Source organism: Erythrolamprus reginae, chromosome 5 (genome assembly GCF_031021105.1).
Source record: "Erythrolamprus reginae isolate rEryReg1 chromosome 5, rEryReg1.hap1, whole genome shotgun sequence".
NCBI classification, from domain to species: Eukaryota; Metazoa; Chordata; class Lepidosauria; order Squamata; family Dipsadidae; genus Erythrolamprus; species Erythrolamprus reginae.
The window spans coordinates 115,313,321-115,332,077 of record NC_091954.1 but is presented as its reverse complement, the minus strand read 5'-3'; positions in this window follow the sequence as shown (position 1 = coordinate 115,332,077).

Genomic DNA, 18,757 nt, shown 5'->3' with positions numbered 1-18,757 from the left:
TTATAAAGCGGATCACCAAGGCAGAAATCCCCCCTTTGCCTTCCTCGCGGATTTCATCAACCGCCAAGCAACGATATACAATGACCCTACTTACCTCCGCATGTTGGAAAACTGCCACACGGCTAATAAAGAGGCCAGCCAAGCCTTTGATTCGTCTAAGAATCCATCTATAAATGCAAGGGGGAAATCCTTCGGGTCTGTTGATAAAGCAAAGATCTCTCTCCCTTCCACGAGATACCCTGACGAGCAACCCCCGAGACGACATCTATATTCCCATCCAACGACACCTACACGTCTACCGTGTCCATTCCACGCCCTCCCACATCCTCTGAATGCGTGCAGAGATTTCCGGAGCAAGCCCTTACATGTAAGGAGGGCTCTGATCAGGGAATACGGCGTCTGCTTCAAGTGCTGTGATTCAAAAGAACACATGGCCAAGGAATGCACAGCGCAGGTCCGATGCTCCCTATGTGGGAGTAATCAGCACCCAACCGCTTTGCATCAAGACTTTGAACCGATACCACAGTCAACTCCTTACAGACAGGCATTTTCTACTCCACGGTCAAATGAGTACCCACAGCCACCTCCTGGTCCTCAGTCGACCACTTACCCACAGACACCTCCTGCTGCACAGTCAACTCCTGCTCCACGATCCACTCCGAATTCTACCACGTCTACGGAGACTCAGCTGCCGGCAACTGTCAATGTCAGCTGTATGCCTATATGCCATGGCTCACCATTCCCTCGCTCATGTCGCCAGATATACTTAGCTAAAGTCTACCCAGCAGGTTGCCCAGAAAAGGCCATGAACATGTATGTCATACTGGACTCGCAGACCAACAGATCATTAGCCAAATCGGCATTCTTCGACCTCTTTGACATCCAGGCTGAAGAAGCGCACTACACTATGTCAACGTGCGCTGGATACCAGTGCACGGCGGGGAGGAAAGTAACCAGATTCTGCATAGAATCGTTAGATGGGAGTGCAAAATTCACACTGCCGCTGTTGCTAGAATGCGACAATTTACCAAATAACCGCAGTCAAATTGCAACACCAGAAGTAGCAAGCAGTATACCTCATCTGAGACACATAGCTAACCTGTTCTCTGCCTTGGACCCCAAAGCTGAAATCTTGCTCTTGCTGGGAGCAGATGCCCCGGGACTTTCCTATACCTGTGAAGTGGTCAAGGGCCCAAAGGGCCAGGTAGAAGCTCCAATCACCATTAGATCCGTATTTGGATGGGCTATCTTCGGAACAGTCAGTATTGATAGGCTGCAGGCGCCAAACCAGGTGAACGTCACTGCAACCACCGTTCTCAGCAACGGCAGAGTCTCCCCCTGAAAGCCAGGCCAAGAACACTTCACGGTTTCAACAGGAAACCTTGCTCTAGTAGTGACAGTGTTCCAGACCAGCGGAAAAGCATCCAAGCACCTATTTGAAAACTTATCTTGGTCGGTAAGCCACTTCCACCCAGTCACATAACCTTTAATTCACCCTCCGGTCACATTTGTCAAGCCACTCCAACCTGATCACATGGCCAGCAAGCCGCACCCACAAAATACACCACACCCACAGTGTGGCAGTAAAATTTTGGCAGCCCATCATTGGCCATGCATGCCATATGTCCGATATCACTGATCTAGCCTATACCTTTGTTTGCTTCAGTTAATTGTTACCGGTAGTAGTGGAATTTTACAATTCCAGGCAGGGAGTGTGCTGTCGCCATAGACAGAAATACAGTAGTACCCCTAGATACGAGCATAATTCGTTCCAGAAGGGAGCTTGTATGTCGAGGCAACTCGTATCTGGAACAAATAACTTTAGACATTGTTTTTCTCCTCCGAGATAACCAAAAGCAAGGATTCTTGCGCCACCTAGTGGACGCTCGGCTCGTATCCCGAATTTGAGCTCGGGACTAGAACAGAAATGTCTCCCCTCGTGGCTCATATCTTGAAATACTCGCATGTAGAGCAGCTCGTATCTAGAGCTAATACTGTAGTTCATTTGATTTAAGGGATGTTTCTTTAAAGCATTGCATTAGGGGTCAGATTGCACTCTGGGTAATGTAGTTTTACATGTGACCACTGCTGTGAGTTCTTATCGTGCCATCAAGGTCACCAGGGTTGGGGAGCAGCTGTGCCTCACTCATCAGCAGGCATGACCCCCCCTTCTGACCATTAAACATTATGTATGATTATGATTGCTAATATTGTTTGTGCAATATTGATTGTTTTTAAGATCATGGGTTTTAGTCATAGTTTTAATTATTAGATTTGTACCTTATATTGTTCTTATTGTTGTTGTGAGCCGCCCCGTGTCTTCGGAGAGTGGGGGCATAGAAGTCTAACAAATTATTATTAGAATAATTATTATTATTTTAGTTTTGTAACCAAGAAGCAAACATGTGACCAATAATTGGAAGAGCAGAAGAGCATTCTTTTTTTACCCCTTTTGTGATGATACAGATAAATGATAAAGAGCCTCAGTGGTGCAGTGGTTAGAGTCCAGTACTGCAACTCACTTCTGCCGATCACTCGTTGCCAGCAGTTTGGCAGATCGAATCTCAGTGGGCTCAAGGTTGACTCAGCCTTCTGTCCTTGCAAGGTTGGTAAAATGAGGACCCAGATTATTAAGGGCAATATGCCTTCTGTCCCCTGTCCAATTGTCTCTCCTATATTTTATATATCTTTTCCCCCATCCATATATCCTTCCTCTACTCTTCATTGATGTATTCTATTCTCATATCTCTTCTTCTATCCCTTCCCTGATATTTACTACTACACGATTTTATTCTCTTTAACTTTCAATTTGTATTGGACAAAATAAATAAATAAATAAATGAATGAATAAATAAATAAATAAATAAATGCTGACTCTCTGTAAACCGCTTAGAGGGGGCTGTAAAAGCACCGTGAAGCGGTATATAAATCTGAATGCTACTGCTATTGTGGACACAGGTTTGAGGAATGTCATTTCAATCGTAAGTCGACAGGAAGATACCAGATAAATAAACATATTCTGTGATTAAATCATTGTGTGGAGTTTAACTACTGGGAGAGCCTCCCGGCTAAAAACAGCATAACCAGCCTTGAGATTGTTTTCTTTCTCGCTTCAATCGAGGGATGGGTTTGTGCCTCCGCTTGAATGCTATTTTCATTTGAAAAAACAAAACAAAGTTGCTAGTCCTCAAAGGGTTGTCTTGTGCTAGACTGAAAGAGACTGCAAGAAATCCACCGATAAAACAAGCACGAATGGCAACCCCCGTCTCCCAAAACTGTCGTAACTACTTGCTAGTTGCCAAGCCTCTGAATTTGGATCCTGTGACCCCGGGGATGCTGGGACAGTTGCTAAGTGTGAAAAACAGTCATGAGTCACTTTTTTTGGTGCCTTTCTAACTTTGAACGGTAACTAAAATGAAGTGTTGTAACTCGAGGACTTGCCGTACTGTTCCACTTCTTGCATTGAACTTAAGACTTAAAAACTGCTTCATAGGATTATGTTAAATATTAAAAACTTATTTTTTTAAAAGAAACCCTGGAGTACGGGATTTTTACTCTTTTTACTAGGAATTATTAGGAAACAATACCCTAAAAACATCAAATATCTAATATTACACACTGGGACAGTGGCAAGGATGATTGATTGATTGGTTGGTTGGATTTGTATGCTGCCCCTCTCCGGAGACACAGAGCGGCTAACAGCAACAATAAAACAGTGTACAATAGCAATCTAATACTAAAAACAATTAAAAACCCATTAATATAAAAACCAACCAAACATACATACATACCATGCATAGAATTGTAAAGGCCTAGGGGGAAAGAGGATCTCAGTTCCCCCATGCCTGGCGGCAGAGGTGGGTTTTAAGAAGTTTACAAAAGACAAGGAGGGTGGGGGCAATTCTAATCTCTGGGGGGAGTTGGTTCCAGAGGGCCGGGGCCGCCACAGAGAAGGCTCTTCCCCTGGGTCCCGCCAAGCGACATTGTTTAGTTGACGGGACCCGGAGAAGACCCACTCTGTGGGACCTAACTGGTCGCTGGGATTCGTGCAGCAGGTCCCTGAGATATTCTGGTCTGGTGCCATGAAGGGCTTTATAGGTCATAACCAACACTTTGAATTGTGACCGGAAACTGATCGGCAACCAATGCAGACTGCGGAGTGTTGGAGTAACATGGGCATATTTGGGAAAGCCCATGATAGCTCTCGCAGCTGCATTCTGCACGATCTGAAGTTTCCGAACATTTTTCAAATTATATATGCACAATGATGGAAAAACCCTCAGACACCTCTGGAGAAGAAGTACTGTATAGGTGTTCTTAAGGAGAGGTACCACTGTAATATTTTCTCCTGTTGCTTCTGATTCCCCCCCCCCAACTAACCTCAGATTGTGCCCCCCTTGTTCTTGTGTCTTCCTCCTCCTCTTCCTTTCCAGTACTGAGGATGTTCCTTAGTTGGGTTGTGAAACACCTGCAAGAAAACACCAAAAGCACTCCTCATTTCAATGCTGAGCCACAAAAACTCTCTTCTACTGTAATAATGTGGCATGCCCAACACTCCGTGGACTGCACTGGTTGCCGATTGGTTTCTGGACAGAATTCAAAATGTTGGTTATGACCTATAAAGCCTTACATGGCATCGGACCAGATTACTTACGAGACCGCCTTCTGAATCCCAGCGACTGGTTAGGTCCCACAGAGTTGGCCTTCTCTGGGTCCCGTCAACCAGACAATGTCATTTGGCCGGGTTGAGGAGAAGAGCCTTCTCTGTGGTGGCACCGGCCCTCTGGAATCAGCTCCCCCTGGAGATTCGTACTTCCCCCCACCCTCCTCACCTTCTGCAAGAGTCTTAAGACTCATCTATGTCGCCAGGCTTGGACTGATTAAATCTTGGGCTGATTAAATATGTTTTTGTTGATGTAATATGTTGCTGTTGTTGTTCTCTCTCTCTCTCTCTCTCTCTCTCTCTCTATCTATCTTCTATCCATCCATCTTCTATCTATCCATCCATTCATCTTCTATCTATCTATCAATCCATCTTCTATCTATCTATCTATCTATCTATCTATCTATCTATCTATCTATCTATCTATCTATCCATCTCCATCTATCCATCCATCCAATTTATATCCCGCCCCTCTCCAAAGACTCGGGCAGCTTTCAACATATAAAAACAATATACATTGAGATATGATTGATTAAAATTAAGAATTACCTTTAAAAAACTAAAAAATACCCCTATTAGCATACACACATGTCCATTCAAACAAACCCACTATACACTCATTGGCCAAGGGATAGAATTCATTGTGTAAATGGTAGCAACTGATTTTAATATTATTTGGGTTTTAGATTAACCGTTTTTAAATTAATTGGATTACAATGTTGTAATCCAATTAATTTAAACGATGTCAGTGTATAAAAAAAACCAGGGCTTTTTTAGACGGGAACAAAAATTGCAGGGGGGAAAGAACACGCAGGAAAAGCCTGGTGGAAATCGACGTCTAGGTGTCTCGTGCACAAAAGTGCATGTTGGGATGACCCGCGCGGCCAGACTGTGGGTTGCTCCATTCACAGATACGCAAGCGTTCGCAATGCAAGCAATACACACGAGGAGGCTGGCACGCGCTGAACCACCGAGAAAAGCCACCTTCCCACGTGCATCGTTTTGCCTGCTTAAAAAAAGGCCTCGCTCCAAAGGTTTCAACGCGGATCCAAGAAAGGAGGGGGGAAGAAACATCTAGGACTCTCCTGCTCTCCGTCCCTAACCTCTGCAGATAGAAAAACGACCGTTCATACGTGCAGCAAAAACCAGCATGGGAGAGGGTGGTGCAATGAAAACGCGGGTCGGATTAAAGGCACTGGAAAACGGGTCAGCGCCGAGACACGCGTAAGGATGTTGAGTTTCCCCGTCCAAGACACGAAAACAATTCACACGCACACAGACCCGTGATCCCGGTAGGACACACACGTGCGAACGATGCAAACCAAAGGCTGGATGCAATGAAATGCAACCCGCCCCATTTCTTTTTTTTTTCCCCTGACAAAAGACGCCAGATCTCATTGATCACGCAATCTTCTAAACTCCGCCCTGGAGCCTTTTTTTTTTTACACGTGAACGCGTGCGGGGAGGCTTCGTTTGCTGCAAGAATGGGGGAGGCGAAAGACTTTATTAAAAGGGGGGAGGTCGTTTTGCCAGATCGCCAGCAGAGGGCGCTTTGACACCGCGATCAGCTCCTTCCCCGTTGCTCGACACGCGAGTTGTCCCGCGGAGGTCGTCTGCAAACCGTGAACGCGCGTGGGTCGTGAGCACAGGCTTAAAGACGGCGGATGGTGAACGTGCGAGGAAATTATACTGGATAAAAGGTTTAACTTTGGTTTAATTTCTTCCCTGCCGGGCATGTTGCTTGAGACTGGACAGCCATGGTCTTAAACTGGGGGGTTCGACTAAACGACCCCTTAGGTCCCTTCCCACTTCTGTTTATTCTGTCAATTTCGAAAAAAAGGGGGATGTTCCAGCAAACTGGGATTACGGTAAATGTGTGTGAATGCATGCTCTTCTTCCCTTCTAACTTGAGGATGGGTTTTAAGGTCAATAAAACATGGTGTTGAAATTAGGATTTTAATTGTAAGATTGTAAGGACCAATGGACATAATACTGTATTGTATATGCTGTACACATACAGGGGGTTGGACTAGATGATCTACAAGCTCCCTTTCAACTCAAATAAATATAGCTTGCTAAGAATAAAATAAAATATCAATATATGGAAATATACATATTAAGCAATGATGTTATAATTAAGATCCATAGAGATATATAAATTGTTTCAATTCCTACCTTCAAAACATCGCTAGAGAGCACTGCACACCAAGACAAGTTGACACAAGAACAGTTCTTTCCCGAACGCCATCACTCTGCTAAACAAATAATTCCCTTAACACTGTCAAACTACTTACTAAGTCTGCACTACTACGGTATTACTGCTACTTGTTTGTCATCAATCCTATCATCCTTTTCCTCCCACTTAGGACTGTATGATTGTAACTTGTTGCTTGTATCCTTAAGATTTTTATTAATATCAATTGTTTCTTCATTGCATATTTGACCCCTATGACAATCATTAAGTGTTCTATCTCATGATTCTTGACAAATTTATCTTTTTCTTTTATGTACACTGAGAGCATCTGCACCAAGACAAATTCCTTGTGTGTCCAATCACACTTGGCCAATAAAGAATTCTATTCTATATATACTGTACACTGCTGGGGGGAGGGGGAAAGGAACCCTTAAACAACACAATATAACTCCAAGTAAATCAAACTTCTGTGAAATCAAACTCTTCACTTAGGAAGCAATTCTGACTGACAATCAATTCAACATGCTGTTGTGCACATACAACTTTATACAGAGCAAAGTATTCAACGAGAATATTTCATTCATTCAGATCTAGGATGTGTTTTTGGAGTGTTCCCTTTATTTTTTGGAGCAGTATATATTATACAGGGGGTTAGACTAGATGATCTTCAAGGTCCCTTTCAATTCTAATAAATTAATATAGTTTGCTAAAATAGAATATCAATATATAGAAATATACATATTAAGCAATGGTGTTATAATTAAGATCCATAGATATATAAATTGTAAGGTCAGTAGAAATATATTTAAAAAGTCAATAAGTGTAAATTAATAGTCGAAATATGTACCGTAAAATAACTTTAAAGGTATAAATGTATGTATAAATGTTTTGGTTTTGTGTTTGGTTCGTTTTGTATAATGTCTTATCTGTTTGTATTTTTTTATGTATTTTTAAAAGTTATTTTTAATAATTTTTAAAAAGATAAAACAAACGTGGTGTTGAAAATGTTAGTTTTGACTGTTAAAGAACATGCCTGAAATGTTATTTTTCTTTTTGTAGTTTATTTTTTATTGTTTTTTGGCTTTAAACATCATGTCATTTTTACATAGATGTTATTTTATCAATATTAAAGCATGTTTTGCAATGGTTATTTTTCACCTGTTTGCTAGAAATTGAAACAAAGTCTCTTCTGGATCTGGAGGGGATCATATACCCATCTGGATGGACAGGCAAAGCTCTAATCTTCACACAAAAGACCCTTTGCCATGTTAATTAAATGCGCCTTTTTTATATATATAATCTTGTCTTTGTTATTTCTGCCGGCTGGTTTGAATAAGAGGCTTTCTGCTGAATGGGGCAGACAATAACTTTGGGGTTGGAAGGAACTTAGGGGCACAATGGAGGAGGAGGAGGAAGGGAGGGAGGAAGAGAAGGAGGAGGAGGAGAAGAGGAGGAGGAGGAGGAGGAAGGAAGAAAGAGAAGGAGGAAGAAGAGGAGGAGGAGGAAAGAAGAGAAGGAGGAGGAAGAAGAAGAAGAAAAAGAAGTAGAGGAGGAGGAATAAGAAGAAGGAGGAGGAGGGAGCTTTTAAGAAATTAATGAATAAAAGGACTCAGGTCATATGATAGAAATCTTAACAGAATGACAGAGTTGGAAGGGACCTTGTAAGTCATCTAGTCCCTGTCCAAGCAGGACACCTGACCTATATCATTTCTGACAGATGGCTGTCCGGTGTCTTCTTGAAATCCTCCAGTGATGAAGCTCTCGCAACTTCTGAAGGCAACCTCTGTTCCGTGGGTTGGTTGGTCTCGCTGTCAGAAAAGTTTCTCCTTATTTCCAGGTTGAATCTTCCAATATTTGAGGGGCTGCCACAAAGAAGAGGGGGGTCAACCCAGGGGTGAAATTCAGCAGGTGCTGAGAGGTTCTGGAGAACCGGGAGGGGAAAGAATAGAATGCAATGCAATGCAATGGAAAATATGGAATAGACTAGATTAGAATTAGATTAGAATAGATTAGAATAGAATTTTTATTGGCCAAGTGTGATTAGACACAAAAGGAATTTGTCTTTGGTGCAGATACATTTGTCAAGAATCAGGAGTACAACATGATTGTCATCGGGTACAAATAAGCAATCAAATCATATTAGGAACCAGTCAATATAAATTGTAAGGATACAAGCAATGAAGTTACAGTTATAATTGGGAGGAGATGGGTGATAGGAATGATGAGAAGACTAGTAGTGATAGTAATGCAGACTTAGTGAATAGGTTGACACTGTTCAGGGAATTATTTGTTCAGCAGAGTGATGGCGTTTGGGGAAAAACTGTTCTTGTGTCTAGTTGTCTTGGTGTGCAGTGCTCTGTAGTGGTGTTTTGAGGGTAGGAGTTGAAAGAGTTTGTGTCCAGGATGCGAGGGGTCAGTAAATATTTTCCCCGCCCTCTTTTTGACACGTGCAGTCTACAGGTCCTCAATGGAAGGCAGGTTGGCAGCCCCCCCCTTTCCCTTCTGTCCTCCAGACTCTACAGATGGAGTTCATGAAGTCTTTCCTGATACGTTTTATGCTTAAGACCTTCCACCATTCTTGTAGCCCGTCTTTGGACCCGTTCAATTTTGTCACCTGCTGCTTCCTGTCCGTTAGGAAGCTTGTGATCCACTTACAAAATGTGTTCAGGTACCGCTAGTTGGTTCAGCTCAGTTAGAAGAGTGTCTGGAATGATGGTATTGAATGCTGAACTGAAGTCTACAAAAAGGACCTTTGCGTAGGTCTTTGGAGATTCAAGATGTTGCAGGATGTGGTGCAGAGCCATATTAACAGCATCATGATTCTTGACAAATGTGTATCTTTTCTTTTATGTACACTGAGAGCATCTGCACCAAAGACAAATTCCTTGTGTGTCCAATCAAACTTGGCCAATAAAGAATTCTATTATATTCCGTTCTATTCTATTGATTTTCTATATTCTATTCTGTTCTGTTCTATTCTATTCCATTCCATTCCATTCCATCTCTATTCCACTCCTTTCTTTACTATTCTTTACTATTCTATTCTACTCTACTCTACTCTATCTACTCTACTCTACTCTTCTCTATTCTACTCTATTCCACGCCACTCCATTCCATTCCATTCTATTCCAATAGAGCCGGGGTGGCGCAGCAGGTAGAGTGCTGTACTGCAGGCCACTGAAGCTGACTGTAGATCTGAAGGTCAGTGGTTCAAATCTCATCACCGGCTCAAGGTTGACTCAGCCTTCCATCCTTCCGAGGTGGGTAAAATGAGGACCCGGATTGTGGAGGCAATAGGCTGGCTCTGTTTTTAAAAAGTGCTATTGCTAACATGTTGTAAGCCACCCTGAGTCTAAGGAGAAGGGCGGCATAAAAATTGAATGAATAAATAAATAAATAAATTCCATTCATCTGTTGATCTGTTTGCTCGGTATGCAAATTGCAGGGGGTCTATCAGGAAATTTTGCATAGTTCGTTGAACCAGCAAATACCACCCCTGGCTAGCCCCAGAGTTGGGTGGAAATGGGGATTTTTGCAGTATTCTATCCTTGCCACGCCCACAGAACTGGTAGGGGAAAATTTTGAATTTCACCCCTGGGTCAATCCATTCTCCAAAGCACCAGAAGTCAGGGCAAGGAACAATGGATGGAAATTAATCAAGGAGGAGATGCAACCTGGAATTGAAGACAGTGGGAACAATTAACCAGTGGAACTCCTTGCCACTTGAAGTGGTGGGTGGTTCCATCCCTGGAGGGGTTCAAGAAAAGATTTGACAGAAGTTGTGAGTGCTCCAACATTGGAAGTTTTAAAGAAAAGACTGGACAACCATTTATCTATGTTCTTTTATTATCTCATATACTTATGATTATTATTGATGGTTATGATTATTATCTCCTGCTTGAGGAGGTGGGTTAGGTTAGACTAGAAGACCTCTAAGGTCCCTTCTGACTCTATTATCCTGTTAAGATTATTAGGGAAACGGAAGGCAAGGAAGTTTTAAGATTTCTGGTTTTGAGCTTGGCTGAATATATTGTGTGAACTCAGCCCATCTGGACTGTTTCTCCTTAATGTAATTTTGTGAGCCCAGGAAAAAAAAGGATTTTAATTTGTTATTGCTAAAGGAAAAACGGAAAAAATGATTTTTTATTTATTTATTTTTACTTTTATTTATTTGTCCAATACACAATACATATTGAAGAGAATAGACATGTAGTAATATATATAAAGAAAAGGATAGAAAAAAAGATATAAAAATAGAGGAGAAGATATATGAAAGGAAGAAAAGATATATGAGATAAAGGAGAGACAATTGGACAGGGGACGGAAGGCACACTGGTGCACTTATGTACGCCCCTTACTGACCTCTTAGGAACCTGGAGAGGTCAATCGTGGATAGTCTAAGGGGAAAATGTTGGGGGTTAGGGGTTGACACTATTGAGTCCGGTAATGAGTTCCACGCTTCGACAACTCGATTGTTAAAGTCATATTTTTTACAGTCAAGTTTGGAGCGGTTAATATTAAGTTTGATTCTGTTGCGTGCTCTTGTGTTGTTGCGGTTGAAGCTGAAGTAGTCATTGACAGGCAGGACGTTGCAGCATATGATCTTGTGGGCAATACTTAGATCATGTTTTAGGCGTCGTAGTTCTAAGCTTTCTAGACCCAGTATTGTTAGTCTATTTTTGTAGGGTGTTCTGTTTTGAGTGGAGGAGTGAAGGGCTCTTCTGGTGAAGTATCTTTGGACATTTTGTGAGTGCAATTAAAAGAATAAATACATTTCCCTGATTAAAATGTACTAAAACTTCAGGGGAGAAAGGAAAAAGAAAAGGAAAAAAGGATATGAATATAAAGTTAATAATTCCAAAGATCAAATCTAGGCCTTCCCCCGAGAGCTGCCTGGAATCCATTCTTTCTACTGAGCTGGGACAATTCGCTTAGCCAACTCCCAGATCTAATAAAAAGGCCAGAGATTTTTATCAAGTGTCAGATTCCATATTTGGAGGTGATAATTCAGCATCACATTTACATCTTCAACTACAGGACGGTATTTTCGTTTTTCCCCAAGGCTACTTAACCTATGTCGGTACTTTTTAATCTCAGCAAATGTTAAGATGTGTGGAATTCAACACTCAGAATTCATCATCCACGTTGCTGCCCAGGGGATTCTGGGAGTTGAAGTCTGGGACAATTCTAAGAAGTAAAGTCCATATATAGTGGCTTGCGAATTCTGGGAGTTGAAATCCATGCATGCTGGCTGGGGGATTCTGGGAATTGAAGTCCATCCATGTCTCCTGGGGGATTCTGGGAGTTGAAGTCCATGCTTGCTGGCTGAGGGATTCTGGGAATTGAAGTCCATCCATGCCTCCTGGGGGATTCTGGGAGTTGAAGTCCATCCATGCCTCCTGGGGGATTCTGGGAGTTGAAGTCCATCCATGCCTCCTGGGGGATTCTGGGAGTTGAAGTCCATGCTTGCTGGCTGAGGGATTCTGGGGGTTGAAGTCCATGCATGCTGGCTGGGGGATTCTGGGAATTGAAGTCCATGCATGCTGGCTGAGGGGTTTTGGGAGTTGAAGTCCATGCTTGCTGGCTGGGGGATTCTGGGAATTGAAGTCCATGCATGCTGGCTGAGGGGTTTGGGGAGTTGAAGTCCATGCATGCCTCCTGGGGGATTCTGGGAATTGAAGTCCATGCATGCTGGCTGAGGGGTTTTGGGAGTTGAAGTCCATGCTTGCTGGCTGGGGGATTCTGGGAATTGAAGTCCATGCATGCTGGCTGAGGGGTTTGGGGAGTTGAAGTCCATGCATGCCTCCTGGGGGATTCTGGGAATTGAAGTCCAGGCTTTCTGGCTGAGGAATTCTGGGAGTTGAAGTCCACCCATCTTCAAGCTTCCAAGATTGAGAAAAAAACCAGCCTAGACAATAGTCAGATCAGAGGCAGCTTTGCCCACTGAAAGAATACGGGTGCCAAGCATCTTCAAAGGGACCCTTCCTCATTTCTTGACCTTTAAAAGAGAGAAGACCAAGAGATGGACTTTCAGACTAGCAACATTCTGCAACAGGGAGCTCTCAAGTTACAACCACATCTGAATGCAACATTTCCACCACTTTGCAAGACAGTCGCTAAGTGAAAAGGTGAAAGGGAAAGAAAAGAGAAAGAAAAGAAGGACCAGGGGAGACAGGATAGCAGCCTTCCAATATCTCAGGGGTTGCCACAAAGAAGAGGGAGTCAGGCTATTCTCCAAAAGCACCTGAGGGTAGAACAAGAAGCAATGGGTGGAAACTGAACAAGGAGAGAAACAACGTAGAACTAAGGATTGATGAGTAAAAATACTTGATGAAATGTATTAGCTAATGGCGTTGTAAATTTGAACAAGGATGTTGGGAAATTTTATATTTGATTTTTCAGGTGATAGGAGGCAGCACTTGTGGGAAGATAAATATTCAAAGCAAATGGATAATTATTGTATAATATTGTAGATGCAAAGTATATGTGATATTGAACATGTTTTTGAGTGGAGCAAAAAATAATTTAAAAAAATAACCCCGAAAAAGAAGATGTTGAAAACCATCTGTCTGAAGTGGCGTAGAGTTTCCTGCCTAAGCAGGGGGTTGGACTAGAAGACCTCAAGGTCCCTTCCAACTCTGCTGTTGTTGTTCATTGTAAATAGTCGGTCTCAATTTTGATCACCTGACCACAGAGAGGCTGCAATGGTCTTATGGGTGAAAAATGGCCCTAAATAAGGCACTTGTTTCAGTGCTGCTGCCGTTTTGAATATTTATTTATTTATTCATTCATTCATTCATTCATTCATTCATTTATCCAATACACAATACATATGGAAGAGAATAGAAATGAAGTAATATATATATAAAGATAATATGTAAAAATAGAGTAGAAGATATATGAAAGGAAGAAAATATATATGATATATGAGATAAAGGAAAGACAATTGGACAGGGGACGAAATGCACACTGGTGCACTTATGCACGCCCCTTACTGACCTCTTAGGAACCTGGAGAGATCAATCGTGGATAGTCTACAGGAGAAATGTTGGGGGTTAGGGGTTGACACTATTGAGTCCGGTAATGAGTTCCACGCTTTGACAACTCGATTGTTAAAGTCATATTTTTTACAGTCAAGTTTGGAGCGATTAATATTAAGTTTGAATCTGTTGCATGCTCTTGTGTTGTTGTGATTGAAGCTGAAGTAGTCATTGGCCGGTAGGACGTTGCAGCATATGATCTTGTGGGCAATACTTAGATCGTGTTTTAGGCGCCGTAGTTCTAAGCTTTCTAGACCCAGGATTGATAGTCTATTTTCGTAGGGTATTCTGTTTCGAGTGGAGGAGTGAAGGGCTCTTCTGGTGAAATATCTTTGGACATTTTCAAGGGTGTTGATGTCCGAGATGTGGTATGGGTTCCAGACAGATGTACTGTATTCAAGGATGGGTCTGGCAAACGTTTTGTAGACTGTTGTGAGTAGTGTGTGATTGCCGGAGCAGAAGCTACATAGGATCAGGTTAACAACTCTAGACGCCTTTTTGGCGATATTGTTGCAGTGGGCTTTAGCACTAAATAGTCACTAAATGGACCTGTTATAAATCGAAGGCTACCTGTAACAGTTCAGAATGCCCCGAGGCCTCGTTCACTCCTGGGTTGGGCAGGACAAATTGCTAAATCCTGAAACAAAAACAAAAGAGATGGCCAGGAACTGCTTTGCAAAGGCCCCCAAGGAAGATCAATTCATAAATAGTTCATAATTATTACAAGAGCCTCTTGGAAAGCATTTCTTCCCGCCCCAAATGCCGAGCTTTGAAAAAGCGTATTTTTATTATTTCTTTTTCCTTTTCCAAAGGATCCAAGCCGGCTTGAGTACTTCACATCCATCTGACACAATATATATACACAGACCCACCATCCTTTTGATCTGGGACATCAAAGCCCTGGCAATTTCCTCCTCCCCTTCCCCCCTTCCTCCCAATAGCTACAGTTCAGGAAGGAACCCTGCAAATAATTGGAGACTTTTAGGAAGAGACTGGACACTTGTCTGAAATGACACAGGGACTCCTGCTGGACAAGGGGGCTGGACTACAAGACCTCCAAAGTCCCTTCTGTATCACCGGCATAGAGCAGAAGGGAGATGAGAGAAATTATTATTATTATTATTATTATTATTATTATTATTATTATTATTATTAATTGGATTTGTATGCTGCCCCTCTCTGCAGACTCGGGGCGGCTAACAACAGTGGTAAAACAACATGAACAATCCAATTAATAAAAACAACTAAAAAACCCTTAATATAAAAAACCAAACATACACACAAACATACCATGCATAACTTGTAATAGCCTAGGGGGAAAGGATAACTTAACTCCCCCATGCATGAATTGTTTTCCCTGGGCAAAAAGAGGGAGAAATGGTGGGCAGCTATAGATATAGAAAAGGTGCAGAGAAGAGCAACAAAGATGATTAAGGAGCTAAAGCCTAAAACTCGACTACTGTAACGCTCTCTACATGGGGCTACCTTTGAAAAGTGTTCAGAAACTTCAGATCGTGCAGAATGCAGCTGCGAGAGCAATCATGGGCTTCCCCGGGTATGCCCATGTCACACCAACACTCCGCAGTCTGCACTGGTTGCCGATCAGTTTCCGGTCACAATTCAAAGTGTTGGTTATGACCTATAAAGCCCTTCATGGCATCGGACCAGAATATCTCCAGGACCACCTTCTGCCGCACGAATCCCAGCGACCGGTTATGTCCCACAGAGTTGGCCTTCTCCAGGTCCCGTCGACGAAACAATGTCATCTGGCAGGACCCAGGGGAAGAGCCTTCTCTGTGGCGGCCCCAACCCTCTGGAACCAGCTCCCCCTGGAAATTAGGACTGCCCCCACCCTCCTTGCCTTTCGCAAACTCCCCAAAACACACCTCTGTCGTCAGGCATGGGGAAATTGATTCCCCTGGGCCGTTCCGCTTTATGTATGGTTTGTATGAGATGCATGATTGTCTTTTATATTAAGGGTTTTAAATTGTTTTAATGTATTGGATTTGTACTGTTTTGTTGTGAGCCGCTCCGAGTCTCCGGAGAGGGGCGGCATACAAATCTAATAAACAAACAAACAAACAAATAAATAAATGTTTGTTTGTTTGTTTGTTTGTTGTGAGCCGCTCCGAGTCTCCGGAGAGGGGCGGCATACAAATCTAATAAATAAATAAATACATAAATAAATACATAAATACATACGTACATACATACATACATACATACATACATACATACATACATACATACATAAACAAATAAATAAACAAACAAATACACAAATAAATAAATAAATAAATAAATGCTGCTACTATTAATAATAATAATAATAATAATAATAATAATAATTTTAAAAAACATACAAAGAAAGGTTGCAGGAACTAGTTTAATGAAAACAAGTTCTAGTCTAGGTCTAGTGTAGTTTAATGAAAAGAAGGACCAGTGGGGACATGATAGCAATCTTCCAATATTTGAGGGGTTGCCACAAAGAAGAAGGGGTCAACCTATTCTCCAAAGGACCCGAAGGCAGGACAAGAAGCAATGGGTGGAAACTAATCCAGGAGAGAAGCAACTTGGAATTAAGGAAAAATTTCCTGACAGCCAAGACAATTAACCAGTGGAACTGCTTGCCACCAGAAATTCTGGGTGCCCAAACACTGGAGGTTTTCAAGAAGAGATCGGACACCTATTTATCTGGGATGGTAAGCGCTGAGAAAAGTGACTTATTTATTTATTTTATTAGATTTGTATGCCACCCCTCTCCGAACACTCGGGGCGGCTCACAACAACAATAAAAAACAGTATAAACAATGGAACAAATCTAATAATAAGAATTATATTAAAAAAACCAACTGTTAAAAAAACAACCATACAACACATACATACCAAACATACCAAACATAAAATATAAAAGCCTGGGGGAGATGTCTTAGTTGCCCCATGCCTGGCGATATAGGTGGATCTTGAGTAACTTGCGAAAGACAAGGAAGGTGGGGGCTGTTCTAATCTCCGGGGGGAGTTGATTCCAGAGGGCCGGGGCCGCCACAGAGAAGGCTCTTCTCTATGACTAGTGAAGGGCTACCAAATTTTTTACTACCACCCTGTGAGCGTGATTGATGCAGGACGACCTGCATTTTCTTTCAATATCTTTCAGTGCAAATTGGAGGCTCTGGGGTGGAGCTCCATTTTCGCTACCCCACTGCGTTCTCCCCCCCAATCCGAGCAGTAGCCCACCCCTGCTCATGACCGTTTGATCCACTGGCTGAAGGTGGGAAAAACCAAGTGGCCTGGGCTGGGGGGGGCAGCTCTTCTGCCAGCCCTTCCCAAACGTTATTAGAAGGTTCCATTTTTATAGCTAATCAGCATCCACACTGTAAACTTCATTTTCTGCTTCGGTTGCAATTTCTCTCTCTCTCTTTTTTTCCCTGCTGACTTGAGAATTTCACAGAAAGCCAAAGAGGGGAGCCAGTCAAAGGGAGCCCTGTAAATAATTGAAGGCTCAGGTATTCGCAGGTGAATGGGAAGATCCTCAGAGGTGGTAAAAAGCAGAGGGGCATCACAGGTGGAGGGAAAGCATCATGGAATAGAATCCTAGGGCTGGACTCTCTGATCCCCCTGCTTATGTCACTTCACTTACCCTCCAGTGTGCTCTCTCTCCCTTTCTCTCTCTCTCTCTCTCTTTCTTTCTTTCTTTCTTTCTTTCTTTCTTTCTCTCTCACTTTCTCTCTCTTTCTCTCCATTGCTTGCTTTCTCTCTCTTTCTCTCTCTCGCTTTCTCTTTTTTTTCTCTGTCTCTTTCTCTCTCTCTCTTGCTTTCTCTCTCTCTCTTTCTCTCTCTCTCTCTCTTTCTCTGTCTCTTTCTCTCGCTCGCTTTCTCTCTCTCACTTTCTCTCTGTCTCTGTCTTTCTCTCTCTCTCGCTTTCTCTGTTTCTTTCTCTTGCTTTCTCTCTCTCTTGCTCTCTCTCTTGCTCTCTCTCGCTTTCTCTCTCTCTCACACACACACATTTTCTCTCTCTTTCTCTTTCTCTCTTGCTCGCTTTCTCTCTCTCTCTCTTTCTCTCTGTCTCTCTCTCTCTCTCTCTTGCTCTCTCTCTTTCTCTCTCTGTGTCTTGCTCTCTCTCTCTTGCTATTAAAATTTATTTGGAACTGCTTATGTTCTGCCACTGTATCTCTAACGCCATCAAACGTCCACCTCTGCCTATCACATGTCCTTGGGAAGGCCCAAAAAATACCAAACCCAACCTGAACATCTGGCTGACTATCCGCCGAACTTTCATAAAGTGTTGGATCAAGAACCATTGGAATTTTGAGCTGCAAACATTCAGAGCACCTCAAGAGGGCAGCTAAGAGATACAAAGATCCTCACTCCCTTCTGCCGCCCTCTAGTGGCTTTCTGCAAATTGGCAACTCAGGCCAACAGCAGTATTTTAAGCTGGGCTTAATTGGCCTGGGAACCTCGGTGGGAAAACCAATGAGATTTGCAGGTTCTTAACATCCCAGGGAACTTTTCCAAAACCCATCTGGAACCCAGCTCCTCTGTACACCTGGGCTTCCCATAATTTTTCATGTATTACTGCTCCGAGCTCATTACTCACACATCTGTTTTTAGTTCAAATCCACCCACACGGTCCAGGCCTCCCCCCCCTTCCTTCCAGAGCCACTTCGTTAGCTCCTATGGAAACAATGAGGTCATCCAGAGGGGTGGAGCCTAGCAGCTACTCGCAAGATATGCATAAGTTGCTCTCTGTAGTCCTTTTCGGCTAAAACTCCAGGATATTCTTCTTTCACCCCGATTGCGACATCGGTTCTTGGCAATGGCATAAATCAACACAACACTAACAGCTGAATTTGCAGCTCTGTG